General features: G+C 44.4%; 1 long non-coding RNA gene across 1 annotated transcript; it reads right to left on the bottom strand.

Moving 5' to 3' along the window:
- Positions 1–1,545: 1,545 nt before the first annotated feature.
- On the bottom strand, positions 1,546–22,168 carry LOC128340946 (uncharacterized). Its single transcript, XR_008314103.1, has 3 exons — positions 21,918–22,168; positions 12,759–12,841; positions 1,546–7,542 (listed from the first exon to the last, which is right to left on the bottom strand). It is a non-coding gene; the product is annotated as an uncharacterized LOC128340946 (long non-coding RNA).
- Positions 22,169–22,575: the final 407 nt, after the last annotated feature.

Raw genomic sequence — 22,575 nt, 5'->3', positions numbered from 1 at the left:
ACTGCTTACCTTAACACACACACACACACACACACACACACACACACACACACACACACACACACACACACACCCTGTAACTGCAAATGCAACTTTTCTTCTAACCCCTCCCCCCTGTTCCAAACCCTTGAGTTACAGGGCAAAAATATGACTATTTTTCTGCATAAATTTAGTTAGTTCCAGGATATGGTATGAATAATACCACAGAAGCAATTAACAAAAACTCAGTCTGATGGAGGCAATGAAAACCATTATACAATTATAACTTTTTTTTTGCCAATAGTTTCTAGAAATGACATACAAACTCCCACTACGATTTGGTAACGATTTCTAGAAATGACTTGCAAACACCCACCCAGATTTATTTCAAGACATTTCCTGACTAAGGATGTTAGGCATGGAAACATATGGTTTTACCTCCATTACCTGCTGGCTTTATAGTTCACAGAGGACAGACTTCCAAGTAATATCTCCAAGTGGTAGAAAATCAAAGAGTAACAGCACTTGAGAGGACTTCTTTGTGCAATGGAGGTCTGACTATCTTTGTGAAATAAGGGCCTGAAGGCCTATTTACTTTGTGCAGTAGGGGGTCCCTGTATAAAATCTGGCTAAGGACTGAGACTTGAGATTTAGATTTTCTTTATCTTCTTTAGAAACCTTTTGGTTGGCTTTTGATACATGTTTTCCATGTGACGGTGTTAAACAAACAAACAAAGGCATTTCCACAGGCAGTTAAGATTTCTGGCAACATTGTAAATTGTTCACAACCAACCCACCTCTGCCTTTTTGTGGATACCTGCCCCCCTCCAAATTATAAAGAGGTGCCATGTACCCCTCTTTTGGACCCAAGGCGTGGTTATAAAACAAGCAGTCCTCCCACAGAAATTGACACAACTCAGGTTCTGAATAACAACCATATTTTATTGAATATATAACAAGACTTTAATGATTGGGGGCATTCCCATGTGGCATTTGATCATGTAAGATGAAGCATGTGTCTAGGTGCTATTGCTATAATCACATGTTTGGGTTAGCTGGTTACCTAAATGACTATTAAAGCAGGGGAGTCAAACTCAAATCGGGTGGGGGGGCAAATCAGAGTCCAATGCATCTCTGGGGGGCCCCACAGATAGCCTCTCACCACCTTCTGTCACTTTGCACCATCTTCTGTCTTCCTCCTCCCCTCTCTTTATCTCACTCACTCCCCGCCTTGCCCCTTAAATTAGCTGAATGCACTACTTTTACACTGGAATATGCTCAGGGCAAAGTTAAATATTTTATGGTAGTTTTTGGAAGAAATTCTGAATATCATACTTCCCAGTGACCAGGAGAGTGGGGAGAGGAGTGGGGGTAGGGGAGGCTTTACAAGAGTGTGTGGGGGAGAATGACAGAGAAAAAGGGAGTGGGAGGAGGCTTGACAAGAAGGAAGGAAAGAGGGAGGGAGGGAGGGGGAGAGAGGGGGGATGGAAGAGGGGGAGAGGAATACCGGTGGCGGCAGGGGGCAGAAGGAAATTGGCCCATGCTTTGACATGGCAAGGGGTGAGGGTAAAGGAAGGAGAAGCTCCTGGGGAAGAAGGAAGCCAGCCAGCACTTGGGATGCTGCTCCTTTGATGAAGAGGGAGGGGGGAAGGAAGGAATGATGTAATATGTGTGGGGGTGGGTGGGAAGGAAGCCACCAGTGTTTTGGCACTTGGCAGGGGGAGGGGAAAGGAAGGAGCTGTATAGCATGCCATGGGGAAGGAAGGTCAGAGGGCCAGTGGAAGGAGCTGTGCAAGCCAGAATGCAGCTGCAAGGATGCTCGTGGGTGCAAGTCATTTCATGGGTATTATGCCTATCCTGTGGCAGCTTCATTGGTTACCGGTCTGTTTCTGGGCTAGATTCAAGGTGCTGGTCTTGACCATTAAAGCTCTACACGGCTTGGGGCCGGGGTACCTGTCAGAGTGCATTTGCCCATATGAATCTGCCAGGGCCCTCCATTCATCGTCTCAGGACCTGCTCATGGCCCCGCCACTAACAGAGATCCAGTTGGCGGGGACTAGAGACAGGGCCTTTTCGGTTGTGGCCCCTTGGCTTTGGAACGCCCTCCCTGAAGAGCTTTGCCATGTTCTCTTCCTCAGTGTTTTTAAAAACAACTGAAAACACACCTTTTAAAGGAGGCTTTTTAATGCTCCAATTTTGTTTATATCTGATAGGTACTTTAGTTTTTAGTTTTTATAACTCTCAGTTTTTAGCTTTTAAATTTTTTTAAAAAATTTGAACTTTATAGAAATTGTGGTTTTTAACCTGATTTTTAACTTGTTTACTCAATTTGGTTAATTTTATTACTTTTATTGTATATTGTATCTATTTTATTGTTGTGAGCCACCCCGAGCAGTAGTGTACTGGAGCAATGGGGTATAAATATTATAAATAAATAAATAAATAAATAAATAAATAAATTCTATCTTTTCTATTGGTAGGGAGAACTTTTCATACCTTTGTTTCTTCACATCACAACAATGGACTCCAGACATTTCCTGAAATGTGGCATGGATTTTTGAAGTTGTCAGTTTCCACATGTGAGGCTGACCATAACCCTCTTCAGATGTTCAGCGAAATGAAGCCGTACATGCTTACATGCACCAAAAGTGAGTTGGAAGTCCCATCTCAGCCCATCACTCACTAACACTTTTGCAGCGCTCATGGATACACTGGCATTTGTTTGAAGAAGTGAACTCTGTATCTGTGATGGCGAGAGATTCCATGATTGGCAAGCTTAAGTTAGGCTCCTGAGTCTGCTGATCATGTAAGCACCCACCCCCACAGACACAGCATTTGCCTTTTCGAATGAACACTGGCATATCTGTGAGTAGTGTGGAGAATGCAGTGAGTCATGGGCTGGACTGAGTTTTCTGTTGGAGATCCTGCTTCACAAGGCATTGACCTTTTACACCAATAACCCTAATGACCACTAGTGGCATTGGGAGCAGAGATAGTCAGTAAGAGTTTCCTTCCTGCTTTGTCTCTGCTTCTATGACCCCTCCTTTATACTATGTACTCAGGAACTTCCTGGGAGCAACTTCCTCCTTCTTTTCCCCAAGACTCTCTCTCTGACCACTATGTAGCTAGCAGCTAGGGTATAGGTCTTTCCTATCATCATGTAGACTAAATAAAGAAGATTCATTTAACCTTAAACCAATTTCCATGCTTATAATGTAGAAGCTGTTGCCTCCGAGATCCTGTTAGCTTCTGCTGTAATGGGAGTGTGTTAGCATGCACGCGCACAGGCAGACACACACACACACACACACACACAGCCTGCTCATAAACCCTAACAGGTTTGGGTGCCCCAGGCTCAAATTTTAGATATTATTTTATTTCCCCCCTAACACTTCCAACCCTCTGTCAGTACATGTAAACATGTACCTCATTGTTTTGCTAAACATCTGAATAGGATTCATACTAATGTGCAAATTAAATTTATAATCATTTTGTAATGAAACATTTCACATATTTAACACTCATGCCATTGGCTGCTTGATCTGTGTAAACTAAAGTTGTGCTGTCGAATTGGTATCAGCTCCTGGCAACCACAGAGCCATGTGGCTTTCTTTGGTAGAATACAGGAGGGGTTTACCATTGCCATCTCCCACGCAGTATGATGCCTTTCAGCATCTGTGTACTCACAGCAAAATGAACATTTATGGCCCATTTCAAATAGGACATTGTGATCCTTCCAGAGATTGACTGACATGATGTGCAGTCTACTGCTTCCATAATGATCTACTTTGGAACTACGGTGGCAAATGGGGAAACCTCCAGAAATGCAGTTTCTGCAATCCCTGCTTCAGAACATCATCAGGGCTGCCTCTGAACTCTACAGAAGCCTCAGGGCAGACCCTTACGGAGGCAGTAGGCTGCACATCATGTCAGCCAATATTTGCACCATGGTTTATTCTCAGCGTTGTTTCCTCCTGCACAGTTGGCAGGGTCAGCCCACTGCCATCCATGAGTGTCCCCTTCTAATCCACAGAATTTTCTAACAGAAAGAAAAAGTCAAAAAAGATGATGAGAATGTATAGAAAAAGAAAGACAGATTGAAAGAGAGAAAATAATAAGGGAATGGAATTTAAAATAGAAAGACTGCCAGGAAGCAAGAAGCATGTAGGTGCCTGGCAAAGAATGGGAAAGAGTAAAGGAAGGCTTTAATAAACTTTTTGTATAAAGTTATGAAGAGAGAAAGGAAACCATATTCATTGTTATTTTCCATTACTTTTCTCTTTTCTAAAGCAATCTACTTCCTTATTAAATTCCATAGGCCTAACTGCAGAAAAAAATAGTTTCCACTACAGTTCCCCCCTCCCTCACCCCACTGTGCAAAATATATCCAGCTGCATGTTATAGAATATAAGCCTACGTTTCTACATATGTAAGAAAACGTCATTTATGCAACAACATTTTGGGCTGGGAATGCATTGGACACTTATCAACATAAATGTTGCTGATAGAAATCAACCTTCATCTTGGAGGGCATATGCTTTGTCCAGTAAAAATTGTGATGGAATGTGCTGATTTTATATTACATTGTATAATAATAGTAGAATATAATAAAACAAATTTTAACACGGTTTGATATAATTGTAGTGACTTCCCCCCCAGAAAAAACATGCCTAAAAACTGAAAAGGATATTAACAACAACAATCATGAGGATAATACTAATAAATAAACCCTTCATTTCCACTTTTCCGAAGGCATATTGTGAGAACATTTCATATAGTTCATCATGCATTACCAAAATAAATATTTTTATGACACAAACGTGACTTCTTTGGTTTAGACCATAGTTTTTAACATCAACATTTGCATAGGTTGCAAAACCTTTTAAATAAAAGGAAATGGTAGAGAATAGGAAAAGATACACTAAGTTTAACCAGTGGTAAATTCTCCAATGGAAGCTGAAGAATCTGAAAGCCTTCAAGTGATACAGGAAGTTGCCTTCGGCTGAGTGTCAAACAATCAGCCCACCTGTCTACTCCTACTGGCTGACATACTGCACAAGTTTCTGAGCATGTTGTAGCACAGCATGCATGCAGTTACACAAGTGTGCTTTTGCATGTTCTCAAGAGTACACTTGCACAAGTGTAGGCATGCTGTATTTAAAACGTGCATGGAAGCTTGCATGGAATTCCAGCTGCTGTCAGTAGTTCTCCAGTGATCCAGACAGAGGCTCTTTTCCAGTTCTTTGTGTAGCTGGGAATGCCCAAGACTGAACCTGCAACTCTTCCTGTGCAAAGCATGTGGCTTCAGCATTGAGCGATGGCATTTCTTCTTATAAAATGAGAAGGAAGGAAGGAAGACAGTGAGGTGGAGGGACCCAGTTCCACATGCCAGGCAGATTATTGCAGCATAGTCCCAATTGCCTTCTGTCTTGGGGCAAACTATATCTTTGGTGGCACACCTGGTGCTGATGCAAATTAGTGAGAGATGGGGCAATATGCAGCAGGGAAGTGGCAGGAGGGAAAGGTGCTTGGTCCTTTCCCTGCCTGCCACTTTGCTCCTGAAACTCCTCCCTCAAGCCACTCTTCTAGGTAGAATGGCAAAATATGTCCAGGACTCTGGCTGGGGACAGGGATTGCACGGGGGAAGTAGCAAGTGAGGCAAGGTTAAACACCCCATCACCATCTCAAGGTGTACCTGCCCTTCACAGTTATGCAGCTATTCAGAACTAATGCCAGTTTCCAGAACTGTCTTGAGTTAATGCAGCAGTTAAGTGAATGAGGCCGCTTTTGGATGTAACGCTGAACTGCGGGGTCCTACGGTTCTGCTCTCCACTCTCCCCACTCTTCAGCCTGCATTCAGGCGAAATGAAGAACTGCCTCTCTGCGGTCATGCAGACTGCAGAAAGGAGGGGGAACCGGCTTCCGGGGCTTCCTTCTTTAATGAAGGACAGCCCCAGCTGCCAATGGCAGCCAGAGTGAAGGAGGAGCTTCCTCCCTCAACTCTGGTTCTATGGGGCTGAAACTGCAGTGCTAGCATTCAGATGTAACACTGGCACAGCAGAAATGGAGATTGTGGTGGCGAAACTCCACATTGAACCAAAAGGAAACCATGGGTTCCTTTTCGCTGCAAATGCCTGTTGCCTGCATTAAAACATGTGGGTACGGAAACTGGAGGTGAAGGGAACTTTTCTTCCCTGCTCATGTCTGAATTCAGCGTGAACTTTCCTGGTTCAAATTTCACCTCAATTATGAACTCACTTGGTGGTCTTAGGCAAGCCACTCCCTCTCAGACTTAACTTTCCAGCTGCAAAATGGGGATAACAACAATTACCTTGATGAAAAGATAACACACGTGAAGTCTTTGTACACTCAATAAGCAATTCCTACCAATTTTCTTGCTCTTATGGTTGCTTCTTAATGTTTTCCTCTCTGATTGTAAATTGTTGTAACATTCATCCCCGCCCCCGCTAATTGTTACGGCAATAAGAAGCATGATGAAAATGCTAAGTATTATTACCTGGTTTGGTCTTGAACCAGGTGATCACAAAGTGGCACCCAAGCAGAGTTAGCCATCAGACTAAAATTCTATGATCACCCCTCCCCCACCCCCTATGAACATAAATGCATGTTTTCCCTAGCAGTGGTTAACTGCAAAGAATATTTTCAAAGTCGCTAAGCCCTAGAACTGAGACACTGACTGAGTGGTAATGAGCAACCCACAGAACAATTAGATCTGCTTAAACTAAAAGCCACTTGACTCATCGTCTTTCTGCTGCAGCAAATGTTATCTGTAGCTATTGATTCATTTCAGCAGCGACTGGAGAGCAAACAAAAGGGTATGACTCGTTTGACAAGCGCGCTGTCTTTGATTTTCATAGAATGTAAATAGGCTTCACTTGTTGTTGTGGAATCATTATGTTAAGTGACCATAACAATTAAATACAGTTAAATATGGTTTGCACACCCTGGTTGATAAAATGTGAAGCTCTGAGAAAAATCCTTTTGAAAAATGAGCATAAGTATTCACTGTATGATGGAAAACACTCTTGACCTCAGCTCATCTTTAAAGTCCTTAAAGTAGAAATATTGACCAACATCCTTACTTTAAAAAGCAGCAATGTCACATGATGGTAGTACTGATAGGTTTGACTAACACAGTACCAGCACTTGCGTGTGTGTGTGTGTATAATCTGTATAATCTGAAAATATGTCCCTGAGGGTCACATAGTATACTTCTGGGGGAAGAGTAAGTTGCCAAAATTCCCTTCCTCCACATGTGGCTTGGAGATAGAGTTTTGGGGGCAAGTGGCAGACAGGGATAGAATTAAGCACCTGTCCTGCCTGACATTTGCTGCTGCACATTGCCACATCCCTCACTAGTTAGCATCAGCTCCAGATATGTCATGAAAGGTCTAGTTTTTCTAAAAACAGTACACAACCAGGACTATGTGTTAATATGGAACTCAGCAGCAGCACCTATGCTTCTCTTGGTTGGTCAGGATGTCGGCCACCAATTTCCAAAACTGTAACTGCTTCTTTGCTTCGATTGGGAGCCAATTGTGCCTATGGGAAGAAAGTATGGCTTCATGTGCAATACTGTTTGAGTAGTGGCTACATCTGCATAGGCAAAGGCTGCTGAATAGGCCTGTGCAAATTTGGATTTGGAAATTTTTTTATCCCAAAATGGGTAAAAATCGATAAAATATGAATCTTTTAAAAAAAATCAGATCAGCAAAGTCAGAATGAATTCCAAAATGTCAAAATTAATTTTGGAAATACTTAGGAATTTCGGAATTAGCAAAATGGCATCGGGTTTCTCCCCATAGAGGTGAATGGGACATTTAAAAACATCACTAAAAATAACTGGTTGGTTCAAGAGCCTTGAAACCTGCCACACATGTGAGGAAAGGGGTCAGGGCCCCCTGTAGTGAATTTGAAAAGAATTGGCCTATCTTATGATTTTTGATGAATTTCTGAATTCTTTGTTTAAAATGGCTTAAAGCTGGCTTGTTTAAAGCCAGAACTTTACAAAAACCTCTGAAACAGAAGACCCTCCTTGGACCATCATTCCGTCAGCATATGGAGGAATCTGCCCTTTGCCTTCATGAAAAGGGGAAAGAGCATGCCCCTTTTGCCCCCACCCTTTATATTTCTGGAATGGATGGGCATAGGCAGGACTCTGGTTTTTTTCTTTTCTTCCCTCAAGGCTATGGGTAACTCTTCTAATTGGGGGTGTGTGTGATTTTTTTGGGGACAAATAAAAATAGGGGGGAAAGGGCTAAAACTGGCTTCTTTCAAGCCAGAGCTTTACAAAAGGCTCTGGATCTGAAGCCCTCCTTAGGACCATCATTCCACCCCCATGCGGAGGAAAAGGGATGTTCCTTTGATTTTTTAAAATTATATTTTTGGCTTACCCATTGCAGAAGCACACAGTCAGTAAAAATGACTGTTGTAATGAGAGGCCGTTGGCTGTAATAACAATAAAGTTGAAAGCTGAAAGTAAAAATGAAAGTTCTTTGAACGTTCCTTTATTTGTGGTTAGAAATAATTTCTCACGTTCCCTTCTAGCCATTAAGGGATTAAAAAGCATGAAGTCCTTTTAATCCCTTTTTAAAGGTCTGTCTGTTTCTGCAAGAAGAAAACAATTAATATAAAATCAAATAAATGTCCTTTCCCCTCCACATGGGGTGGAATGATGGTCCAAGGAGGAGCTTCAGATCCAAAACCTTTAGTAAAGTTCTGGCTTTTTTCACCATTTTTAGCCACCACCACGACCCTGCAAAGTCACAAAAATTCAAAGGAGTGACCCATAGCTTTGGGAATAAAATTACACAGAATCTTTCCAACGTGGACTTCATGTGTACCACATTTAATAACTATGCCCATCCATTCCAAAAATGTAAAAGGTGTGTGTGCAAAAAGGGCACGCTGTTACCCCTTCTCATGAAGGCAAAGGACAGATTCCTCCACATGTTAGTGGAATGATGGTCCAATGAGGTCTTCAGTTTCAGAAGCTTTTGAAAGGTTCTGGCTTGAAACAAGCCAGATTTCATAATTTTTAGCCATTTTAAATAATTTTTTCAGAAATTCACCAAAAATCAAGAGCTTGACCAATTCTTTTCAAAGTCACTACAGAGGACCTCCTTCTGCACATGTGTGTCCAGTTTCAAGACTCTAGGACCAATAAGAGATATTTAGCGATTTTGTTCAATTTCTCCATTGACCACTATGGGGAAAATCACAATTCGGATTTGGATTCTGAATCTGATCCGATATCTGACATTGCCAGAGCAATGATATTGTCAAATTCAGATTGGGTTGAATCCAAATCTGAATCTTCTGCGTGCACTACTGCTGAGGGATGCAGTGCAGTCAAGCTTGGTGGCTGTGTTTGAGAGCTCATTATGTGTTTTTGAAAGTGATAAGAAAATGGCCACTTAGCTACAAGTGAAAATTCAAAACAGAGGTGTCCCTTAGGGGTGGTGTGTGTGTGTGTGTGTGTGTGTGTGTGTGTGTGTGTGTGTGTATATATATATATATATATATATATATATATATATATATATATATAATCTTGAATATATATTATCCAAGGGCAAACCTTTGCACCATGCTTGAACACCACACACACACAGAGCCCCCAGCTTTGTATCCTATGCTTTTCATGACTCTGGATGCAACTTTTTTTTTTTTGGCTGCTCCTCTTTACTGACGTTTGTTTGCTCCTCTTTATTGAAACCTGAGATGACATCCCTAACTCAAACATTTGCATCCTGAATTTTTGCCAAATATGGAACATGAATTAAATTCTGTTTCATCTCAGGCATGAATGGTAAATAAGATGGCACCATCTCCTGCTGGTTATTTCATACAGTCAAGACAATTTTTAAAGGAAGGGGAAAATTTCCCCCATCTTTCTATTTTATTTAACAACTAGACAATAGCGATCTGCATTATCTTATGGTAATTTCACAAGCTATTGCTTCAGTGTGTCTGACTAGAGTACTTTAAATTGGGGTACTTTGTGCAGGCATGCTTAGCAGCCTTTTAAAGGGTCTTCAGATTTTAGAGTGAGGACAACATGGAGGACTCTCTTTTTGCCTAGCCTCTTTTTTAACCACCGGTTATTTTCCATCCTGTGACTTTGCTTCATTTGACTGACATGACAAAAGAGATAGACTGAAGAACTACCTGCTTCACTGACAACGTGAGGTGAATGTGTGTTCTGTTTGGGGTGACATTTAAGATGACAGGAAGACCTTTGTCCGGTGCAGCTATTACTATCAGGTATTCTGTGGGTCTAATGATAATTAGAGCTGTTTCCTTCCTTTGGTTAAAATATGCCCTTTACTGATGATTATACTGCTTCTCGCCCTCTGGATGAGTCACCTCACAAGGGTGGATATACACAGAATTGTCTGAGAGGTTTACCTCCTGAAAGGATATTAAAACTGTATTTCACTCTGTGAATCAAGGTTGGAATTTCTCTCTCATTCCCCCCACCCTTATTGTGGAGGGCAATTATGTGGCTAGGGAAAAGGCAAAGATAATTCTAGCTTTGACATCTTAGAAAATGAGCTCTGTTCACAATTACACTATGCAAATAAGATCTATAGAAACTTAACTGGAATTGAAAAGTATTGGTTAAACCCTCATCCGGAGTCATGATTTTTTTTACACATGAGTAGGACTTCCTACTCCCAAGCAGACCCTTTGGTTACATTGGATGCCCCCCTCCCATTAATAAGGATCCACACTTCCATATCTCAGTTCTCAGCATTTCACCGGAAAGGACACATTGTGACTTACCTAAAGGCAATCTGTGAGATGGTGAAGCTACTGGCTGGTCACCCATAATCATCACATTTTTTGTTTGGTTTCTTGTCAGCTGTCCTGGCCACAAACCTTCTGGGTACACACAATACGAACATCTTCTGTCCATCCAAGCCAAACACAGATGACAGTGCCTTCCATTCTGAATGTAATTGCATCTCTGGGGTTATGTCTGGCTTGTTGTGTTTCATAGTGCCTGCACAGGTCAATCCCTTGCTCAGGGAAACCTCTGCCAGCTTTACACTGGGGGGGGGCAGTTATCCCTCACCACAATTCTCTGAGGGCAGGTTCAGGTGAAGATTCCATGTGAGAACATCAGGTCTGTGGCAAGAATGAACCTGCCCTGATGTCACTAGTGGATGCACCAATGTGCTCTTGGCACACCCATGCAACTCTGATCCTGTCTGTAGCAAAACCCAAGGTTGTGCTCAGGAGATTCCAACTTGAACCCTTGGATTGTAGTGAGTTTTGCTGCTCCAAACCAAGTGTCCAGGGAGCCTCTGTTCCATCCGAATGCAGCACTGGAGGCTGCATTCAGCCAGACTGGAGTTGAGGGAGGAAGCTCTTTCTTCTCTCCCTCCCTGGTTGGCTGTGCAGGCTGACCTTCAGTCAAGAAGGAATCCTGCACAGCCAGCTCCCCTGCATATCTGCAGTCTCACTGACTGCAGAGAGGATGCTTTCCAGCACTTCCAAATTCAGATGGGAGAGTGGGGAAGGGAGGTGTTGAACCACACTACATGGGAATGCAGCCACTGCCTCCTCCTGCTGGGCTAAACCTCTCTTGGTCCGGCCTCTTACCAGAGGATCCAGATCTCACCTTAGTGCTGTGCATTGGGTGAGTGATGGAGTGGTTTTAGATCATTTGCTATTTCTGCTTCTCATGTACCCAATTATCTCGGTACCTTCACTGACTGGTGAATGAGGTTCAACAGACTGTTCAGTGCCAAACATTTCACCTACACCTCTTCTTGCTCTCTGCCCCCGGAAACCAGCTCCAACCCCCAATTCTGGACTGCATCCCACTAAGAGAAATGGGAAAAGACCAGAAATGTACTGTGGATGGTTGATCCACTGATGCCAGGCTTACTGAAGCTGTTGTATTGTGGTTGCTGCTGCTGTGATCCTTTTGAATTTGTTCTAGTGGCTAAAATCCCTGCTTTTGCAATGCTTTCAAATGCTTTATTTGGTCCAAACACTAGGCCTGCCATTGTGGGAGAGGCTGATTTCATCTGCACTCATTCGGGAGAACAGAACAATGCAGTTTTGAGACGCTATCATCATCAGGGGAAGCAAAACTGAAGTTTCCAAAGAGAAACAGGGTGTTCTCCCCCATCCCAAATGGCTTTACATGAACATGGGATAGTATCTACCCCACCATAGGGATTCCATTCATTTCTGGGGTGGTTTCTCTTCCAAGTTACTTAACATGGGAATGGGATGGAAAACCATGCCACCATAGGGATTCCATTCATTTTGGAGTACTTTTCTACTCTGTGTCATATTTTTTATTAATAGCATAAGTATCATAAATGATGAGGGGCCATACCTGTGGATATATCATATGCCAGCATCCAGGTAAGAGTTTGACAACAAGATTGCAGCAGGGAGTTCAGTGGTTTGCTTGTTTATGGGGCTGGGGCTGGAAATCTACCCCCAAATCCAGATGAAGGTTTTAAAAAAATGGTGATTTTAAAAGTTTTTGATAGCCTAAGGCTTTGTAGTGATATAAGAGACAAGCAGACACGGGTGTTTATATTCAACAGTACTTTATACTATTTTATTTTGTCTAAGGAAGATATTTTTTACTGAGGAAGCTGGGAATTTGTGTCTGTGTTGGGTTTTAGAGCTTTGCTCCAGGCATTATGAAACAAATCATAACAGCAAAAATAAAAGAACAATAACATAAATAGTACTAACAAAAATAACAGTTTTTATTAAGCTCTTACCTCAATGGGCTGGACATTTTTCTGTTCTTGAACAACTGGTAGCCAGTTTCCACCAGTGTAATGACAGCAGAGTTTAGTCCAAGCTGAAAAGCAAAAAAGAAAACAGCCTACAAACTATAGAGCAGAAAAGGGAAGAACTGGGACAAGCCACCTAGGAAGCTACCACCAGTCTTAAAGGCATAAATGCAACTAATTTACTGCCTAACAGTCTAGGATGGGCTGTTTGAGCCCAATTAAGGGGAATGGTGGACTTAAAGCCAAGCAGACCTTCTGCATGCCAGAACAAAAGTACAAAAGGTCCTGCACTTTTGACAGAGACAAAAAAGAGGTAGAGCAGGAAGAACCAGAATCCATCCTATGCAGTCCACAGAGCAGCCTTCCAGCCACCCAGCTAGAAAAGAGATTGCATCATGTGGCATTTGCTAGCTGCCAGCCCACAAATCCAGCCATATACATCAAGGCCAAGATGATTGCATGAGAAGTCCTAGTCCTGTGGAAGATCACAAAGGTCTCAGGTTCAATTCCTAGATGTGCTCTCCTACCAGAAAAGCTGGCCAGAATCCCTACCCTTGGCACACCTGAGAAAGTGTGGTGTCAGAGTTAATAGAGGAAGCACAGTTTAGGCCAATTTCCTGACCCTCACATGACCCTTTTGCATCAACCAACCCCTGCCAGCTAGTAAGGGCGAAGGAGACACTTTTATTAGCTGTTGAAGAAGGGAGAGGGGAATGCTTTGCCAAGATGAGTTTGGCAAAGTGCTAGGAATGAAACGGATTTTTCGAGCTCGAAATGAAATGCAAAATCCTTGAAACGTTTCGTTGAAACACTCAAAACATTTTGAGTCTGTTTTGTGTTTTTTGAGTGTTTCAGCCATAGGGAACAATGGGGAGCTCAATACACTCCATTATTCCCCATGGTAGCTCCTAGACACCAAAATAGGATGGATCGTAGGGCATGATGGGTGCTACCTACCACCCAACCTACAAAAGAAATAGGCAAGCGGGTTATTTCAACATTTTTTTAACCTTAAATTATTTGCAGGTGCTGGAGCAAGAGAAAAGTGAAGTTCCTCCAGTTTGGAACATCCTGAGGGATCAGGTGTTCAGGTAGGCCAAGCTGAAACAGCCTCTCCTTGAGCATGCACCTACCCTTTTTGCTCTGGTGGAAGAAAGCTGCTATCTTGCAGCACCTGTCCACAAAAGCAGCTGTGGCAGCAGCAGAGTAGCACCCAGAACCTTCAACGAGGACGTCTTGCCTGGCCATAGACCTAGAAGGGCCAAGCGCATCCTGAACAACCAGATTCAGAGTGTGCGCCAAACAACAGATGGACACAAACTGAATCTGCTTGGCTGCCCTCTTTCTGTTTGCAGCATTGTCAATCACCATGAACCCTCAGTGAAGATTTGGCTTCCCAGACAGCCATCCCTTCACCTGGTGATCCATGGCCACCAACAGCTCATCTGCTGTCTGGTTACTGTCCAGCACCTGCACATGCAGCACAGCCTACCTGTGCTTTCTTGCATGGGATGGGCTGGACATGCCACTGGCAGCAGATGTCCCCTAGCTCTCCTGTCTCCACCAGCGTGCCTCCCACTGCGTCTGGCCATAGATCGGCAGTGAAGTGCATGCTGGTGTCAGGTGTTGCAGCATGCAGCAGCCCCTATACGGCCTCCCTGTAAGCCAGGTACAGGAAGGGTGCCATCCACCTGCTGAAGGTGGTGCATGAGGGGGTTTTATAGTCAGGTCAAGCAGTCAGAGCAGCCGGCGTAAGTCAGCGTTTCCCACCACCTGGAATGGCTGGTTGTCCAAAGCGATTACCTTGGCAGCGGCCCAGGTGATGAGATGAGGCTCTGGATGACCAGACCACTTGCCCACTGACTGCACCCACCACACAGGCAACCTCCCCTGCCTTGGATCAGGAGCAGGTGCCTTGCTACCATTAGTTGAGGGCACACCAGGCCTATTTCTGCCAGCAGGAACAGGGGCCCCTGGGTGTGGCCACTGCAAGTGCAGCAGCATCCCCTAGGTTGTAAAACACTTGGAGTCCTTCTCCCTGCTGACCTGGGCCCTGAAGTGGGTGCATACAGCATGGGTTGGGTAACCATGCTTCGGTTGTGGTGGTACAGCTGGGCTGCTGGTTCCTTCTGGGGGCTGCTGCTGCTGCCACCTTTAGTCCAGGGCTGAGAAGGTCCAGGAAGCCAAGTACTTCTTCCTGCCCCTCCTCAGTCTCAGATGGGGGTGGGCGGGAAATCATACTGGAGGAGAGCTGGTCTTGTGGTAGCGAGCATGACTTGTCCCCTTAAGCTAAGCAGGGTCCGCCCTGGTTACATATGAAAGGGAGACTAGAAGTCTGAGCACTGTAAGATATTCCGCTCAGGGGATGGAACTACTCTGGGAAGAGCAGAAGGTTTCAAGTTCCCTCCCTGGCTTCTCCAAGATAGGGCTGAGAGAGATTCCTGCCTGCAACCTCAGAGAAGCTGCTGTCAGTCTGTGAAGACAATACTGAGCTAGATGGACCTATGGTCTGACTCAGTATATGGCAGCTTCCTGTGTTCCTGTGTTCACACTGCCAAGGTGATTGGGGAAGATGGAGAGAGCTAGCAGCCAATGACATTTCCTTCTCCACTGCCACAAGAAGAGCTTCTTCCCTGACAGGGGAGGTCCTCGTCTCTAATTCTACCTCAGCCGCCATAGGCAGCTGTGCTGCGGGATGAGGTACCTCTGGAAAGTTGAGCTTTCATGGCACCACGGCAGTGGGGATGACTTGGGGAGTAGGCCCCTCTCGCCATCGCCCAGGATGACCAGCTACATCACCCCTCCCTCTGCCTGGTAATCTGCTTCTGCCTCTGCCTCGCATGCCCTGGATATCTTGGTTTTTTAAAAACAAATTGAAGCCCTAACTCTGATGCGGGGGGTGGGGGGTGGGGGGAGAAGCACCTTTAATGTGGGTATTTGAAAGAGGGGTGTGGGGTCAGGGGGTTCTCTATTTATGCTGTGTGTGCCACACACTGTGCTATCTATAGTACTGTAGTGCACACACAGAAGCTATAAAAATCAAATCATTCCAAATAAAGAAGCAGGCTTTATTGGGGGTGGCGGTGGATATGGAAAAACAATGGGGTAGGTCTAAGGGACGGGAAGGGAAAGGGAATTACTGTGGCCTCTCTTAAGTTAAGCCACCCCTCTTGTCCTACAGTCTTAAGGCCTACTTAAAATCGCTTCCCAAACTAGGCCCTATTTAAAGATTAAGAACTCTAAGTTCTCTAGTAACCTGACCAGTGACCAAGTGGGTCTGACCTTCAGGCATCTTCTCTCCGTCTCTTCTGCTGGAGTCTGGCTGCCCAAGGCGCTCAGGCCGAGACTCAACAACTGTGGGGAGGGCCAGTGGGCACCATTCAGGCACCCAAACAATTTTTTAAAAGCTGGGAAACTGGAATAGTAGGGAAACAGAGAGAGCCTGGGCAGGCTGGGCACCAGACAGAACTCACAGCACATCAGCCTAGAAAAACAAAACAAAAAACCAAGCAAAAACCAAAATAAAACATCAGTCCAATCTAGGCACACAGCAGCAGCAGCAGCAGCAAAAAGGTGCAGCTTGGGACTGAAAAAGAAAAACAAACAGTGCTTGCTTCGAGTCATTTATAAAGAGAGCACTGCAACTGCTGACGTGGGGGAGGCACCAAGTTATTAAAGTCACTGGGGGCTGGCTGGCTACATGCAAGCAAGAAGAAGAAAATCCACAGAAGAAGGAAAAAATAAATAAAAGCAGGACCCAGTTAAAGCCATTGGGGCTGCTGGTACAATTTTAAGAAAATAAGAAAAAAAATAAAAAATAAAATAAAAGACAGAGTAAAGCCACAGGCACTCTCTTTCTCTCTCTCTCCAGTGGGCCAGGCAGGGCCATATACCACACTCTGCTTTCCTCTGTTGCTGTGCTGCTGCAGCCTCTGTCCTTCCTCTTCGAGAGGTACTGGCACAATCTAAGGGCTCTCTGCCTCCTTAAATATATTTGCAACTTCCTCCTTTTGTGTTCCCCTCCCTCTCTGCCCCCCCCCCGCAGCCAATGTGGGCACAGTTGCCCATGTCAATACTTGATTTGGATCATCACAAGCCAAGCAAGAAGCAAGAAGATTGCAAGCCAATCAGAAGCCAGTGCCAGAAATCCACACAGAAAGGGGGAAACAGCCTTCCAAAATGGTGCTCAAAACACTCAAAATGATTCAAGCTTGAAATGGGTTTGTTTCATTTCAAGCTCGAAACAGGCACTCTGTTTTGTTTTGAGCTTGAAACACTCGAAATGGCTATTTCGAGCTTGAATCATTTTAATCATTTTGCACAGCCAAATCGTTTTGCACAGGAGTGGAGCCAAGCTGGTGGTGGCCCATGTGGGGCTGCAGTGGTGGCCCCCTGGCCCCACCTCTGACGTCAGGCGCACCCAGCTACCCATGCCCCTGCATCTGACGTCAGACGTGGGGGCATGGTCTCCCTTCCAAAGGGGGTCACGCAGCCCCGTTTGGAAAGGAGATCGGGCTGCACTGCAGTGCGGGCCAATCTCTCTCCTAAACGGGGCCGTGCAGCCCTATTTGGGAGGGAGACTGATCGGCCCTGCTGCACTGGCAGCGGGACCAGGAGCGGCTTTCCCTGCTTTTATGGCAGAGAGAGTCGCTCCGGCCACACTGCCAATTCAGTGCAGGCCGATTTCGGCTCCAAATGGGCCGCACGGCCCCGTTTGGGACTGAAAAAATGCTCCCATGTCTGATGTCAGATGGGGGGGGCGTGTCTGGGGCCATGCTTGCAGCCCCTGATTGGGCGCGGCCCGGGTTCTTTTAACCTATTTGCCCAATGGTGGCTCCGCCCCTGATTTTGCACATGTTTCCTAACTTAGTACAGCTGACAGTTAATGAAGTGGACTAATGACATGTGAGGCATTTGCAGCAGTCATGCCTTGTGCAGCCTGAGGCAACTGGATGAGTTCATCATTGAGATATGACTTGAATCGTTTCAGCTCATATTCTTAGCCACTACTGTTATGTATACCAGAGGGTGCTGTTTTGTTTAGTTATGCTTTTTGGACCTCTACAGCTCATGTAGTTTTGGGGAGCTGCAGCTGTTGGGTGGAGCTTCTACATATCCTGATTGTAATAATAGAGAGCAGTTGTGTTTTTAGGCCTGTGTTTTCTCTCCATTTTTCCTGCTGCCTACACAGCAACTAGACTATAGCATGCAAGGTGACACTGGTACGGAGTGTATTGAAAATTGTGGAGTTAGAGTCTAAGATGACATTATCTTTTCCCTGCTTTAAATAATCCAGAACTACCACCACTCCCTGCTTCCATATTCCATCACAAATATAGTCTAAAATTACATCCCATATATCAACCCTGTTGATTTCAATAAGACCTAGGTACATTTAACTTTTCGTTACATGTGCTAAATATTGCTGAAAAGGCATTGAACAACATTAATAGATGAATACATAAAATGTGCACTCAGGCCTCCACCACAGCAACGTTTTGCAGCACAGTTAAATTACCAGTGGTTTAGGGGACCTCTGGTGCGTGCACACTTATGGGCAAGAGAAATAAAGTCCTTTTTGAGATGCATCTCTCCTTCAAATATTGATGCTTTGGAGCTGAAGCCCTGTGCACTGTGGCTGTGCCTTGCTTTTAGTCATTTAAAAAGAGGCTGCTGCGGCTGCTAATGTGGAGGAGGTATGTTGGGTCTATGTAAAGCAAGTCAGCCGGTACATGTGTGGGCAGCCTTTTGATTGTACTTCAAGCAGTTTTTTGTTAGCTGAAAGGCTGGGATGAGTGGAATAGTAACTGCAGCTTCCACAGGAGTGGGAGAAGTGCTATGAGTTCCTTTTGACTCATTTGCTTGCAAGCTGTATAAAACCGTGCTCTGTTTGAAGGAATGAAAGGGAAAAAACCCCAGTGAAGCAGAAGATAAACTGTTGACAATCAAGATCTTCAGTTGGAATAAATGGCTATGAAACCATTGGATTTAATGGCAACACCCTGACTGACAGAGCGTACCAATATAAAATGTCTGACAGTTTACCTCAGCATAACAGCAATTTACTTCAAAAGGTTACTCCTATGACACATTTGTCTCTGACTGTATTCAAACTTCATGTGATGGTGGCTCATCTCTTTTTAAACTTGGGTCTGCCCCAGTAATATAGATGTGGGGCCCAATTTTGACAGCAAGAAGGGTGCACACATGTGGAGGTAAATCCTACCCACCGTTCCTCTAGTGTGGAGCCCCCACTTTTTCTAGTGCAGTATGCAGAGGTGAAAAACAGATATGGCATTGCCCTTTGCACAAATGCATGCCAGTCTCCATGAAGGAAGAAAATAAAGTTGAAGAAGACACATATAACTACCTTAACACCATCCTCATTTATGAGTCGAGCGCTCTAGCTGTAACTGTTTCAAGTATGCCAGAGAAAATCTATGCTGTCCAGGGAACAGCATGCTAAACGTAAGGCCTGGAGGTCTAGATTTGAAGCCCAGCTCAGGGTTACCTCACAAATGACACAATGGGAGCCATAAGTCAGGCAGCTAAGGCTGGTCAGGATATAGGTGTATGCAACTGTGTGATGCACACACCACAGTTTAGGCAACATGCCTTAAATATGTAATGGGACTCTGTCCATGACTTCACAGTCTGGCTTTGCACGAAACATTCTCACACAATTTCTGCATCCTGTTGGACCCATTTCATAGATTCTTCTGAAGGTGGCTGATATAATGGCTGGAAAGTACCCAACCCACTGAACGAGCTAAACAAAAGATTAAAAACACCTACGTATATGAGGGACAGGCAACACAGAGGATTCCTATGTGACCACCAGTGTAGCTCTGTATACCAAGTTCTCTTTTAATTATGTACTTCAAACACGTTCTGCTGTGTGAGCCAAGGTATGTGCAAAGGAGCTCTTTTGCTCCCACTCCATCATTTAAACAACATTGTCTTGGTCAGAGCAGCAGCTGAGGTACATTAGGGAGAACTCTGCCAAGTCCTTTTGTTACTCCTTAGAAGGAGGGGAGGGGGATCAAGAAACTCTCTCCTTTTGTTTTACAGCATGTAAGTCCATGACCTCATGAACTGAACTAATGTACGGGGGTGATTAATTGGGTGCAGCCAGTGTGGCCCATCCTTGCAAATTTCACAATATGGCCACTGTTTAAAACAAAAACAAGCAAGGAAACAAACAAACAATCCAACTAAGGCACCTCCATATTTCATATTTAAACCTTCATATTTAAATGCCTGCTTGATATTTAAGTGCCAGTAAGAAAAATAGCCCTTTCCCCCTTGTAGAATCCAGAGGAAAGAGTTGTGGCAATATTGTGGGAATATTAATGGTCTAATGGAAATAGATATTATTTACAGAGAGGCACACTGCTTTCAATGCTCTTGCTGTTGGTTGTGTTTGTTAGCCCTGCCTCTACTCCAGGACTGGACTAAAAGTAACTAAAGTACCATTCAAAAGCTGGTCTGGATCAAGGAATGGATATACCAAAAACACCACACCTCTCAGTCAATTTTTTTGTGGTAGTTACAGGAGCCCTGGTGTGTGTGTGTGTGTCTCATGGGCTCCCTCACCTTCAGGGGCTGTGGATTTTCCCATTTAATCTACAGGAAAAGGCAACTCCAGGCACAAGAAGTGATGCATGTTCAGAAATGCATTCTCCACTGGCATGGATAAAGGGAAAATCTCACACACTTTGGAGTTCTGCATGCTGATTTGGGCACATACAGTGCTCTGGGATCAGATGCATGCAGCAAGTGGCTACTATCATGTGAAACATGCACACAGTTGGATCAGATGCATGTAGCAAATGGATACTATCATGTGAAACATGTGCACAGAATATAATGTTCATCTTGTGCCTGTTAAGCTTCTGAAAAAAGAGAATCTGACAAACGACAGTTGTTTTTTTAAAAGATAACATTTAATGCAGTCATTGTGGAAAACATGCCACACAAAAGGGCAGGGGGAAGGTTTGGGAAAACCTGGCACTCAGATGTGCTTTGCAGCCCTTTGCTCTTGCGTGTGTTTTGGGAGATGTTATCAGGATACAAATATTTGTAAATGACCCCCACACTCATTTCCTTCAAGTCCCATTAAATTAGCAAAAATCCATCATTTCCTAATCAAATAGGGAAAAAGCAATGACTGCCTAAGAAAAGTCAAAGAAACAGTAAACAGAAGGAAATTTTTATCACCGCTTTATTTATGGCAATTTGCTTTGTTCTGCTTCAAGTCCAGATTCTGCAGGGACCCGAAGCTTAATTATGCAGTCCCATGAAGCCTGATCTGCCTTCAGGGGCGTAGCAAGGTTGGAGTGGGCCCAGAGACAAGATTTTAAAATGCCCCCCCCCCAAAGTCCAGGGCCTCCGCACACCCCAGGCCCCCAAGGATTTAAGTCTGATATTCCAAAATAAGTATGCTGCCTGCAAATACATTTCACTGAATACACACATGCACACGTCACAATATATAGTGATATACATTGAGTACTATACATTTGTATTACTTTTAATGCCTAGAACACACTAGAAAGATGAATTATTAAAATGGGACCCTCGCTGCAGATTAGCAAAGGAGACTTTCAACCATGCAGGGTGAAGCTATGTTTGTTTTCTCAGAATTCTGAACAAATTCAGTCAAGTTTGATTGCAGGAGGTTTTTCACAGGAGGCTTTTAAAGCCCTTTAAGACACATCTCCTCTGGAATGGAGGTGCTGCATTCACATGTTGGCCAGATTTACCCTGAAGTCCCTGCAAGTTATTGGGGAGCAGTTCACATACAAGAAAAATAAAATAAAAGCACCACACATGCTTCACGGTTCTCACTCAGACCTTCTGGGTTGCAAAACAACTTGAACATAAGTGCATTTATAAATGAATGAATGAATAAGATATTGTTTGTTCCAGAAGTTTTTGTAATTTTCTGCCATGAAACAAGCCACTTATAGGACTTTTTAGATAGTTTTTTTTAAGTCAGCAAATTTTCCAAGCGGTTTCAAAATAAATATTCAGAGACTTCTCGGTCCCTCCCCCCCCCCATATCCAAGCCCTATGGCAAGCAGATCCCTATATATGGGGGGGGGCGGGAAAGGTAACCACAAAAAGGAGTTCACACTCTACCTGGCAAATGCTGGTCTGGGTTAAGCAGGGCAGCAAGGGGTCTTCTGCTGCAGAGAACACTCTGGCTGCCTCCTCCTTCCTGGCTGGCTTGGGCCCTACTCGAGTTCAGGCTTCACTGCGGCCTACACGGAGGCCTCCGTGGAAGCCCCGCCCACCCGCCGATCAGCTGAGAGGCGGGAGAAAAGGAGCTCTTGGCAGCTTGCCTGCTGCTTCGATTGCGGGCCAGCAGAACAAGCAGGAGAGACGGCGAAGAGGGCAAGTGGCTGAGAGATTATGGGGCTGGGCAGGGGGCAATGGGGAGTCACATGAGGTGCCCCTGGGGTGCCCCTCCAGGCAGTGGGGCCCCCAGACAACTGTCTCCCCTTGCCCTATCATTGTTACGCGCCTGTCTGCCTTTCTATAAGCCAAGCAGTTAGGAGGGCAGGCTTCCCTTCCCTTTGCATGAAACAGATGAACCTGGTTGCGGGGTGGGGGGATCTGTCTGTGATTCTTGTCACAGTTTATGGATCATGTAACAACAGGTCACTTCCTAATTTGAATTTTTTCAGGTCACTTGCCTGATTCCACATTGTAATTAATATCCAGATGTAAAATAAGCAGTTTCTCCATTGGTCCTGGCTGCTATATCATCAGTTATTTCTGTTCTCCAGGAGCAATA

This window comes from Hemicordylus capensis, chromosome 1 (genome assembly GCF_027244095.1).
Source record: "Hemicordylus capensis ecotype Gifberg chromosome 1, rHemCap1.1.pri, whole genome shotgun sequence".
Lineage (NCBI taxonomy): Eukaryota > Metazoa > Chordata > Lepidosauria > Squamata > Cordylidae > Hemicordylus > Hemicordylus capensis.
The sequence above is the reverse complement of the archived record's forward strand: the minus strand, read 5'-3'. Positions and strand labels throughout refer to the sequence as shown.